This window comes from Gallus gallus, chromosome 2 (assembly GCF_016699485.2).
Source record: "Gallus gallus isolate bGalGal1 chromosome 2, bGalGal1.mat.broiler.GRCg7b, whole genome shotgun sequence".
Classification (NCBI taxonomy): domain Eukaryota; kingdom Metazoa; phylum Chordata; class Aves; order Galliformes; family Phasianidae; genus Gallus; species Gallus gallus.
In genome coordinates, this window is record NC_052533.1 from 101,067,537 (window position 1) to 101,079,946 (window position 12,410).

Sequence of the window (12,410 nt, forward strand, 5' to 3'; positions counted from 1 at the left end):
TGTTTTGTTGTCATTCCATTACCCACTTGAGTCTAGAGCCCAGATTTAATGTGTCTTAAGGGGAAATAAGAGGCCGAGAATTCCTCTATGTAAAATCCCCCCTCCATACTAGAAAGACTCTCAGCAAATCAGTTTTCTCAGCTGGAGTGTTATCTGCTTTGGCTGAGAAGTGAATTTTGAAAAAAAAAAAGTGTGAAAAAAATGTCAGTCTTTGTTTCATCCAGACTGTTATCACCTGTCACACATACTGCTACTATTTATTTAGCTGGAGTGAGCACAACTTGCAGTTTATTTCTATTTAATCTCTTTGACTTTTCACTTTGCTTCCCCAGGATTTCCCCAGTTAGGCCTTCCTGCTTGTTTTGTCTTCAACCTTCATCTTGCTTCTTTCTATGTGAATGGTCTGTCCATGATAAGCTCTGGTTTCTGTTTTGGTTCTTACAGATTCAAAAGGGCAAGACAAAGCAGGAGCAATGAGAAACACTCTCTGTTCCTAAATTGCAGAAAGGCATACCTGGAAACTTGTTTTGTTTTGTTTCATTTTAATTCCCTCTTGCCCATTTTCAGGAATACTGCTATATTGAAAGAATATTACTTTTTCTAAGAAATTATCTACTTATTACAGAATACACATCAGAAGATCACAAAGTGCCTTTCAAACCAAAATAACATTTTTACCATATTTTCACAAAATCCTGTTTATAGGATGGATTTATCTGCAGTGACTCAGCAGCTTTGAGGAACTGTTACTTGCACTGAGATATTTTTGAAGAGGCATCTGACCACCACAGCTAGGAATACTAATCCTTTAGAAGATGTTTCAGATGTTTTTCTCTTCAGAAAACTGTTCTCAGTTTTACCAGTTTCATTATCATCACTGAAAGATCTCCAGAGGCAGAGTGGAAGTTAAGATCGACTCATTGTGACATTGGACAACTCTGCCATGAACTGTAGTAAATGCAGACTCAATAGAAAGATGACGGATATGGTAAAAGGGGTGTGGATAAGACTATACACAGTCTAGTCAAGCTGATCTTCATTTTTTTTTTATTTTTATTTATTTTTATTTATTTATTTATTTTTGTCTCTGTGATCTGTAGGTCTTCCATTTGGCTGTATCACAAATAGAAATCAGGTTGGTGAGCTGTGTGCTGCAGCGTGTGCAGTTAATTGTTGTACAAGGCAGATATTTTTTCATAGGTGGACATGAAACTCTTTATATCCACAACTAAAAAGTTAGCAGGTTATGTCCTTTGGTGAAGTGGATATAAACTGACCTAGATCGGTTGACCATGAGACCCTTTGAAACAGCAAGTTAAAGATGGCAGATCTGCACCAGTTCTGTTCACTGAAAGCATGAGTTTGTTACAAGACATAAACATGCACCTTTCTGTTAATAGGCACTTGTAGACAATCAGGTAACAAACGGGCTGTGTCTGGGCTGCACTAGACTCCTGCAGTGCTTTGTTATGATGTTTTCTCTGTTACAGCAAGAACTCCAAGATGGAAGTAACACTAAAACATAACTTTTTTTTTTTACTTTTTTATTTTTCTGTTCCATTACTGAACTGCAGTGCCCTCTGATTCACAAACAAGACTCACAGTATTCCCAAATAAGATGTGCAAGAAGATGCAAGAAGATCAGTCTTCTAAATTACTTCTTTGAAACTAAAGTATTAAAATATGAAGTATATCTCCAATATATTACTTTGCAGTAGCAATACTTTATTCAATCTGTTGACAAAAGTCTTTTTATTCTACTGCTCAATGGGTATGGAAACAATTCTTCCAGCCACAGCATACTGAAATGTCTGTGGCACAAAGGCTTGCTCTGAGACCTCTATAATCAACATGTTGCACAAATAGATGCATTCAGCAAAACATAACGAAATACTAGGTTGAAACTTTCAGACTGATAACAATAAGCAAGTCATAGTCACAAAACTTTTCACATAAGATATAGTTGCCTACACTACATATCTGTATACACATTCATAAGCATATGTGTATGCATATATATTAAAAATATACAGGCTGCAGTTGTTGGAGACCTGCCATTGGCTTGTAGAAAGTAATGAACATAATGGACTCCTACAAACATTTGTTTGTAACCCAAACAAATCAGATTGAAATGTCCAGACTGTTTGAACATAACGTCAGCATTTTAGGGCTTGGTTTTCCTGGAGTGAAATCTTCAGTCTTCTAGGGTATGAAAATCTTGAATTAAATAATTTTCTATGTAAGTTATACTGCCCAAAAGAAACAGGATAGGCTTAGTGAAAATATATTAAATGTTCATTGCTTCATAACCATGTCAAAAGCTGTTGAATTTTAGAATAGAAAATATACAGGGAAAATATTACTTCATTTCAAGTCAGACAAATGTATTGAGAAGGATTACAACCCTCCATCTTGTTTAATAAGAATTTTGCAAATCACATGGAACATTTTATTGCCCTTTTTTTTTCTACATGAACGATATATCAGTATTCAAACTTTACAGGTAAATCATGAAGAAAATTCTGAGCATCTTATGTGAAAAGTATGTTCCCATATGGCATTGGTTGTCTCAGATCTGTGAAATCATAGAATTATACAATCATAAAATCCTTAGAGTTGGAGACCTTAAAATATTGTCTAGTCCAACTCCCCTGCGATGAACAGGGACATCCACAGCTAAATCAGGTTGCCCAGAGCCTCATCCAGACTTGCCTTAAAAGTCTCCAGGGATGGGGCATCTACCGCATCTCTAGGTAACCTGTTCCAGTGCCTCATCACCCCACTGTAAAATACTTTTTCCTTATATCTAAGCTAAATCTCTCCACTTTAAGCTTGAAACCATTTCCTCTTGTTCTATCATAAAAATCAAATAAGGGGAAAAAATGGAGATCATTCTCAGTTCCACAGCAATAGTGAACCAGACACATTAAGCTCTACCATCAACCATATATTCAATTTTGTAAGTCACTTAAAAAAGTATCTCTCTTTTAAAATAACTTCTTCAGGAACATTTCATCTAACTTCATTGAAAAAGGTAGTGTTTGGTTATCTCAGATGCTAACAATTATTTCCATAAAGAACAAACCATTTCTCTCTTTTTATAATTTGTGGCCATAAAATAAATGAGATTTCATCTTGTAACTATAACAGTTTGAAAAACGCTGCTGAAAGGAGGTAAGGTCCAATCTCTTCTGGCTACATGTGGGTAAGACAGGATGGACTTCTTTGCATGCAGGTGGAGGGGAGAATAAGCAAGGGACACATAGCTATTGCTACACTACAAGCATAATCATTCCGATACCAAGTTGGAAGTTCAAAGAGAGATATCTACACAGGTACAGACAGTTCATAGTCCCACAGAACTGAAACAAGCAAAACTCCTTACCTAACCCATATACACACCTTGCAGTGAGGAACAAGTATTTTCTTGCTGTTATATAGTCAAAGTTCAAAACTATTTCTCCATATTAAAATGCATAATACACATTTCATATTTAATACACATTTCATACTTAATACACCTAGAAAGAATTCAGAACATGTAAACATGTCAAAACATTATTTACTGCAAGATTGTTTTTCTGTGCACGTATATCAAGCACTCTGCATTTTGTGCTACTATACAAGGAAGAGTAGTTTTGTCTCTTTCTCTTGTGGTCACTCAGATTCCTCTTACCTTGAAAAAAATCCCAACATGCCTGGATAGGAAGCAGGACAGAAGAAGCAGTCCCTGCTGAAAAGCTATTAGAAAGAGAGCATGAACTCAGTCAACTGCCTGAAATGATAGAGATGTAATAAATCATATCCTTGAAATACCAAAGAGAAGTAAGAAACCTCTCATGTCCTTACACCTGCGCTCTCTTTATTTCATTTAGTCAGTGTATTATTCACACAAAGAAAAGGACTAGATAAGGAGGGTTATTCTCAAGTCTTATTCTCTTCCACACATTTTAAACACACACACACAGACAGATATGTATGAAAAGAAAGAGCAAATGTTAAGAAGAATATATCTGAAAATGAAATGGTTTCAAGCATTTCTTGGGACTCAGTAGCACCACTACCTTTCAGGGGCATTAGAGATCTTCTAGAATCTCTGTGGTAACTCATCATCTCTAGAGACGTGCTAGACTTTTAGAATTTTTTCATATATGCCAGAGGTGTGTTCTTCGTGTAAGAAAAGTGAAAGCCTTCACTTTTCTATTGCCTGTTATTCCCATTCTTCTCCGTATGCACATTCATTTTATGATTGCAAAGCCTCAGGATGGTTTAAGTTGTGCCTGTGATGGTGTGAACTGCAATATTTTTTGGAACTTGCAAACAACATTTCTGTGTAGAGTGGCAAAATCAGCCTAGAAAGTGCTGCTGGTGAATCCTTGAGAGTCATAGTGCCTCAATAGTCTTTCCTAGCTCAGCATAATATTTATCACATGCCGCTTAGTTCCCTTTTTCTTAGATAGCAAAGTTATTTTAGTTTTATTGAGATCTTGGACAAATCAATGAATTCTTTTCTGGGGAAGAGAGGACCAACTGGATGAATATGGGTTGTTTTTTTTTTTCCTTTTTTTTTTTTTTTTTTTTCCCTTGAAAGTAATTTTTTACAAGACATTTTTCTCTACACTTTCTCTAAGCTGTACTATGGGAGGAGCTCACATCCTCTTTCTATAAAGCTTCCACTCAGAAGTATTAAAGTTCTCTTCCTTTGCATGACATTTCTCATGTTGCAGTCTCTCTGTCCACTTCATGTATTATGTCTTCACTAAATTATTATTTAAATTATTATTTTAAATTATATTTAATTGGGCATAGTATTTTGGAGCTTGAAAACAACTTCTGATATCATCTGGTCTTGGGTGAATCCCCTCAGGGTTTAGTAACATTCATACTGTCCTACAGTTGGCTCCTTTAATCATAACCACAGTTATATTCTAATTTTTTTAACTATATTTTTTTTTAAGAGTGAGGAAAAGCAAGTTCCAAAATTCTCATTCATAAAAGACTATAACTTAGGGAAAAATAAAAATAAAAAGATGAGCTTGTTAAAAGGATGTACACTACAAAAGACAGTTCAGCTGCTGTCTTTCATGTAAGGTTTATATTATTTTACAGTAATAGTGAAATTACAGGAACAGTGCAACGGCAAACCAAAATGGCATGAAAAAAAAAGCAAATAGTTACAATTTTAACACAGTTTTGGAGGAGAGGATTTTCTCACAACAATGTACCATTCAGAGAGGGAGAATGAAACTACAAAGTATCATGATGATGTGTGATTTAAATTATACCGATAATGAACAAAGATATGAAAGACATCAATGTTACTTCAAACACGAGCTAAATATGTAATTTGTGTGTTGAAAAAATAATTTAAAATTCCCTAAGCTAAAGACAAGCGAAGTCTGTTTGACAGAGATTGGTTAACTCACAAACTGAAAGAACACACAAGTGGAACTGACCGCATAAATCAGAGAATAAATGAAAGAAAGGCTGTTGTAGAGATTAAAGATTTATACAGCTGTTTAATCCATCTGGTGTTTACCCAAGCAAAGGCTGGTAGAGAGCATGTGACTCCATTGCCTATATTGCAGGATAACTGACAGATTAAATGAATTTGTACATCCATCAAAGATCAGAGGACTTAAAATTAGACTTCCAGGGAGACCAGATAATGGCCTTTCAATATCTAAAGGGGGGCAGGGGGGTATAGAAAGAAGGGGACAGATTCTTCAGCAGGATCTGTTGTGATAGGTCAAGGGAAAATGGTTTCCAACTAAAATAGGGGAGATTTAGGTTGGATATAAGGAAGAAGTTCTTTACAATAAGGGTGGTGAGGCACTGGAACAGGTTGCCCAGAGAGATGGTGGATACCACATTCATGGAGGCACTCAAGGTCAGGATGGATGGATCTCTGAGCAGCCTGATGTAACTGTAGGTGTTCACTGCAGGCAAGTTAGGCTAGATAGCCTTTAAGGGTCCCTTCCAACCCAAAGAGTCTATGATTCCATGACTTACCTAAAAATGCCACACAAAAGTTTTAGAGTGTATAGATAGTTAGTAGAAGTCTGGGCACCAATTTCCAAGGCTGTTTTGGAAAGCCAAAAAGAGAGGCACCAGGATGGGTTTTTTACAGCATGTGTAAAGTGCCTGACTGGTGAAATCAAACAGTCAAACCACACTGTCAAAAAATACTGCATATAAGGAAAATAGATCACTTCTGAAATATGAAATAAAAGCATACAGTGTGGAATTACATCTGTTTTTAAGGACTTAAGCCACAGAGAAAGTTTATATTCTCATTGGATTTGAATATCTTATGCATAAAATATATTTTTTGAAGAAATAAGTTGGTTAGCATTCTCATTTATCAAGTCATTTTTTCAAACAGTAATGTGTAACTGCAAAATTTTAAGAAAAGCTGATGATTTTATTCAGATTCTTGTTGTATGCTCAAAACATCCTGATATGCAGGTGACTAAGAAGATCAGTACGCCAGTTCTAAACTTTGCACTGAAAAGTCATGGTGACATGCACTGAATAGTGCATTTCTGAGCAGTACTGAGTACTAGTGTACTCCTACCGAGTGCTGAGTTGTAGAATACCAGTAGTTCTGTATTTCAAGGTTGATGTTTTTGCTTTAAGTAAATTTTAACCCCATCAGAGCAAACAAAATCTAGAAATACAAGCATTCAATTCAGATTGACACAGTAGTGAAAATGTTCCAATTTAGCTAAAACATCACACAAGTGAATCTATATTTCATATATATCCGTATTTCTCTCCCCTACCTCTACTAATGAAGAATTTTGCACACTGAAACATCAGCATGACACAGTGGTGAAAACAACAGACAGAGCAATCTTGATGACAACGATGAAAGGCAGAGTTGGGATGATTAAACTTAGAGTGTTGGGTATCTTCATAATAGAACTACCTAGATTTGTGATGAAAGAAGAGAAACATTAGACTAAAAACATGTAAATTTACGTAAGTTTTCTGTTAATCTTTCATAATTTCTATTCTGTATGTCACTCTCAAGTTTATTGAAGTAAAAATCCCTTAAGCAGTACCCCCAAAAATGTCTGAGAGAACCACTGTAACTTGGTTTACTCCCGGATGCTCTATCTCTGCCTCTTCCTAATAACAGCTCTCTTGGATTTGCTATGCCATTTAATGTTCTACAACATTGCAGGACATAGCTTACAAGCTTTTAAATATGCTACATCTGATATTATGTGTTAATCACTTAATTAACCAAGCCTCATTATGATGGGCTGTATAAAACACTGGGTGTATAAAACATTTCACTCTGCGGAAATTCTACAGCTCAGCCGATGTACAGGTTACGTGCAGTAAGTTAATTATCCTTGCTTTTATAAAACCCCAAAGCACACCTCCTGCAAGAACCTAGGGCAAAACCTTGAAGCTTATCTTTTATTGCAGAGAGCTTCACTTCATAACATAGACAGGAAGCAGAAGGAATTTAACAATAGATACATATACCTTCAGGCAATGTGAGCTGAGGTCATCTTCATTCATGTTGACATCAACAGATCGGCTGCTTAAGCCTGAACAAAAAACCCTGAGCTCACCTTTTGTCAATAAGACACAGAAGATTCCAGAGGGTAATCTCGTTTACAGGTACCCAGTTTAGGCTGAGATTAATAGTACTTTGGAAGTGGTTATTTGTGGTGATGTGGAAAGAAGACATGGAAGGATGTCTGGCTCTGATATAGATGTGTAAATTTAAAATATCTATAGTAGGATTCCTTTGCCTCTTCCATGGTTATACTTAACCCACTGCTCAACACCAAAGATATTCAGCATTTTGTTTTACATTCATTTATTTGCACATAGTCAGCAGAAAATCAGTTCACCTTAAAATTTGAGCTAAGTTCTTAAGAATGGCATAAAATAAACTAGATTTAACTGGTCCCTGCCAACAAAAAAATTTTCAGCTCTCTTAAACAATCACACCGATTGTTGCACAGCTATGAAAAGTACTAGTGAAAACAGTGTACAGTCAGAAAGCAGATTCCTGGCTGAAAGACATGGTGAGTGCTCACAATGTCCCACAGACTTTTGTGCGGAGATCGGCTTCAGGGCAGGTAAGCCTGCACAGGGGAAAGGATCTATAGCAAAAAAGGCCAACAAAAAAGTCTTTTTGGGGCTTTTTGAAGCCAGCTAAAGTACTTCACTGAGCTGGGGGGCAGCTGGCAACTTTTGGGTTGGCTGCTCAGGTAGTGTGAGCAGAGCTGGCACTGCCCACCCTTGACCTTGATTAGGCTTTCAAGTTATAAGCAGTCTCAGCGAGGGTGGAAGCTAGCTTCTACCCACAGACCACACAGGGCAAAGTATTGTCAAGGTCAGCTGCTTCAGAGCTTGCCCAGCTCCGCACCAGTTAAAGTGCTTGGGAGACCTACTCACCCATTGGCTGACTGGGTGAAAACAAACCTACTATGGTCTCCACTAGACAGAGAGCTCTTTAAAAAAAGATCAACCCGGATGGAGGGCCTCTCCAGAGGTGAGTCTGTTCAGGCCTCTGGCTGCAGTGAGTACCTGGGCTTGCTGATGGTAGGGGAGGGCAGTAGGGAGACTGTTTGTTCACAGGTGCAAGGTATGCTCACCGTAACTGAGCTCAAGGAGGATGTCAAGAGACTAAGGAGCATTATGGCATGTGAGCAGGAGATTGATTGGTGGAGTAACTCCCTGGTGTGCCAGAGGGAATGGTGCCAGGGGGATGTCCCCCAGAATGTGGTGGAGCCCCTGCACTGTTGCTGTTGGGCTGAGGTAGGGGACCAAAAACATGAGGAGGGTTGGAAGCGAGTCCCAGTTTGGCATTGTGGGCAACCCAGCTCCCTACCTATCTCACTTCAGCAGGCACCCCTCCATAATAGGTTTCAGGCCCTGGATGTGGAGGGAGAGGTAGGTGAGGATGTGGCAGAAGGCCCATCTATGAGGTCAAATAGGAAGAGGCAGTTGACACCGCGCCTCAAGACTGCCTCTGATAAGAAAGAAACAAGGGTAATTGTAATACATGATTCCCTTCAGAGAGGAACAGAGGGCCCAATATGTAGAGTTAACCCTCATCACAGGTCTGCAGCATGCCTGGAGCCCAGATCAGGAATATCACTCCCCAACTTGGTGCACTCAGACTACTATCCATTGCTGATCTTCCAGACAGGCGGGGAGGAAGCTGCATCCCGTAGTCTGAGAGGAATAAAGAAAGACTACCAGGCCTTGGGATGGTTGGTGAAAGACTCTGGGGTGCAAGTTATTTTTAATTCCCTCCTTCCATTTTTGAGTGAGGATATGGGATGGAATAGAAGGATCCAGTCCATAAATGCTTGGCAACAAGACTCGTGCTACTAGCAGGGCTTTGGTTTCTTTGATAAAGCTAGTTTTATAAGACACAAGGCCAAATAGTAACACATGGGAAAGGTTTCTCTCACAGGGGCAAAAATGTTCTGGGATGGGAATTAGCAGGGCACAGTTGGAGAGATTTAAACTGGATTCGATATAACATCATAGAAGAGTGCTGAACAGTATTGGTGATGAGGAGGCCTTAAGGGAGACAGATAGTGTTTCTCTTTTGTTTTACATGCCTTTGTATTTGATTATGACAACTTGAACAAATAACATAGTCTGGAGTTCATAATGTTTCAAAGATAAATAAAGAAGCAAAATTGCAAGAAAAGAAATGATAGGGATTAGGCTGATGAGGTTATTACATGAAATAAAAAGTCTTCTGCAGAATATATCTATATCACTTTATACAGAACGCTTATAGATAAACAAGAAAAAATACTAGGATTACAAGGTAAAAGTTTGTATACATACGTCCAGATATATATTATACAGATATAAAAGTAATCTGAGTACTGATTCCTCCAAAAAACTGAAGGAAAGCTGTCACGCAGAGGTATAGTTCTTATAATAAGAAGAGGTAAGCCGTGGGAGGCATGATTTAATTATTGTCTTTTTTAAACAGCTTTTGGAGTGAAAGATATACCAATAAAATGGTGTAGGTGGAGGCGACCTTCTTGTTCTTCCCTATTCCTGAACGGAAGGCATTAAGTTGTGCTTCAAAAGATCTGCATCACAGATTTCCTTAAGTAGATGTGTTGACAAAATTATGGTAGAAATAGTTCAAGGAAAGTGCAAAATGTAGTATGAGATCACGCGGACAGTATTGCAGAGACAGTCCTAAACAGTTATCTTTTTTACCTGAAGAAAATTTTTGGACACAATGTTCTTTGTAATACTTCTTTAGCATTATCAAGGATTTATCACTATGAGAAAAAGTCACACAATATTCAGGTGCTATCCAGGAAATGCCTTAATGGCTCTGATGATTCTTACTGAGGACCACTATCTCATACACAATGCCTGCTTGTTTCATTCTGAAACCCTTGACCACCTATTAGCTTGGCTTTACTCCAATGGAAAGAATGCAAACTGTCTCAGTCATTCTATCCGCTTAAAAGTTAGAATTAATCAAGGAAGGAGATTCTTACAGGTGTTCTTTCTTTTTCCCATTGGGCTTAAACAGTGAGAAGAAAATTAAACAAAAGGAAGAAGAAGATGAATCACCCTCAGAATATGAATAATTCTGGGACGAAGGAGCTGCAGACAAAAGAAAACATGATTCTCATTTTCACAGTTCATCTTTCATTTTCCAGTACCTATCGTCATCTACTGCCAAGATGCCAAGATTAAAATTTGCTTCACCATTTGTCTTCTTGTGTTTGAAGTGAGTTCAAAGGGATCACTGGTTCCAGACCGAAAGTGCGTTACTCTCAGAGCAGACAAAACAACCTAAGAGTCTACAAGGAAAATCGACATGAAGACATTGATGAAATCAATGTTATTATTATTGTTATTATTGTTGATGGCAGTTAAGGGCAAGGAAAGGGACATAAAACATCCTTTTCTCTTAGTCTTTTAAAGTGATTTCTTCCTGTTTTGTTTATTCTGGAATCCTTATTTCTATCTCAGTTTCACCCTCTTCTTTTTGTACCATAAATTTAAAAAAAAAAAAAAAAAAGTATTTTGACTGAAAAGATTAAGAACTGCTGGTCTTACATTGAATAGTACTGATGTAGACAGATTCTGATCCCCATTTCTGCCACTCATTTAATGTATGATCTCTCAGGGTCTCAGAGGTCATCTATAGTTTTGTTACACACTGGTTATAAAAGCTACTTTGTCTACTGAGCTTGCAAGATCTCTGCAGCCAAGGCTATTCTCTCATTTTGTGTCATTACTGTCAGACCCAGCCTTTCTTCACACTCAGTCCTCTAGATATTTATGTATTCTACACTGTAACAATGATACTACATTTATTCTAGAAGATATCAGAACATTTTGACCCAATCTACAAAGAAAAACATGTCATGAATTTGATGCCATAAATATCAATGACCTGGCAAGATGAGGAGTAGGTGTAACCAGCTGGTATAAAAAAGTCCAGCAAAACAAAGCTACACAATACTTGCATATGGACTTACCAGAAGAACTGAATCACAAGGAGAGAGGTGGGTAGAGCACTTGTGGCTAGCAAGATGAGGAATATGCTGTCAGCATTCACATAACTCGCACTGCAGAAGGGAACATTACCACTGAGAATGAGGAAAAAGCTGAAATTCTCAATGCCTACTTTACTTTTGTCTTTAATAATCAGACCAGTTTTCCTGAGGGTACTCATCCCCCTAGCCAGAAGACAGGGATGGGGAGCAAAATAAAACCCCCACAGTTCAGGAAGAAACAATGACCCACTACACCACCTGGATTGTCACAAGTCTATGGGACCGGATGGGATTCACCCAAGTGTACTGAGAAATCTGGCCAAGCTGCCTTGCACCATTTGTCAGTAGTCCTGGTCAACTGCGGAGGTCCCAGACAAGCGGAGACTTGATAATGTGGTACCCACTTACAGGAACTATCACAGAATCATAAAAGTTGGAAAATACCTCTGAGTTCATCTACTCCAATCATCAACCCACCACCGCCATGCCCACTAAACCATATCTTTCAGTGCTACATCTACATCTTGAAAACCTCTAGGGACAGTGACTCCACCACCTCCAGGGCAGCCTGTTCCAACACCTCACCATTCTTGCTAAGAAAAATCTATCCTAATATCCAACACAAACATCCCATGGCACAACATAAGGCTCTTGTCCCATCACTAGTTATCTAGGAGAAGAGACCTATCTGCATCTCATTACGATCTCCTTTCAGGTAGTCTTAGAGTGATGAGGTCTCTTCTGGGCTTCCTCTTCTCCATACTAATCAATACAATTTCACTCAGCCGATCCTCATAAGACCTGTGTTCCAGATCTTTCACAGCTTCTTTGCCCTTCTCTGGTCACATTCCAGCACCTTAGTGTCTTTCTTGTAATGAAGGGCTA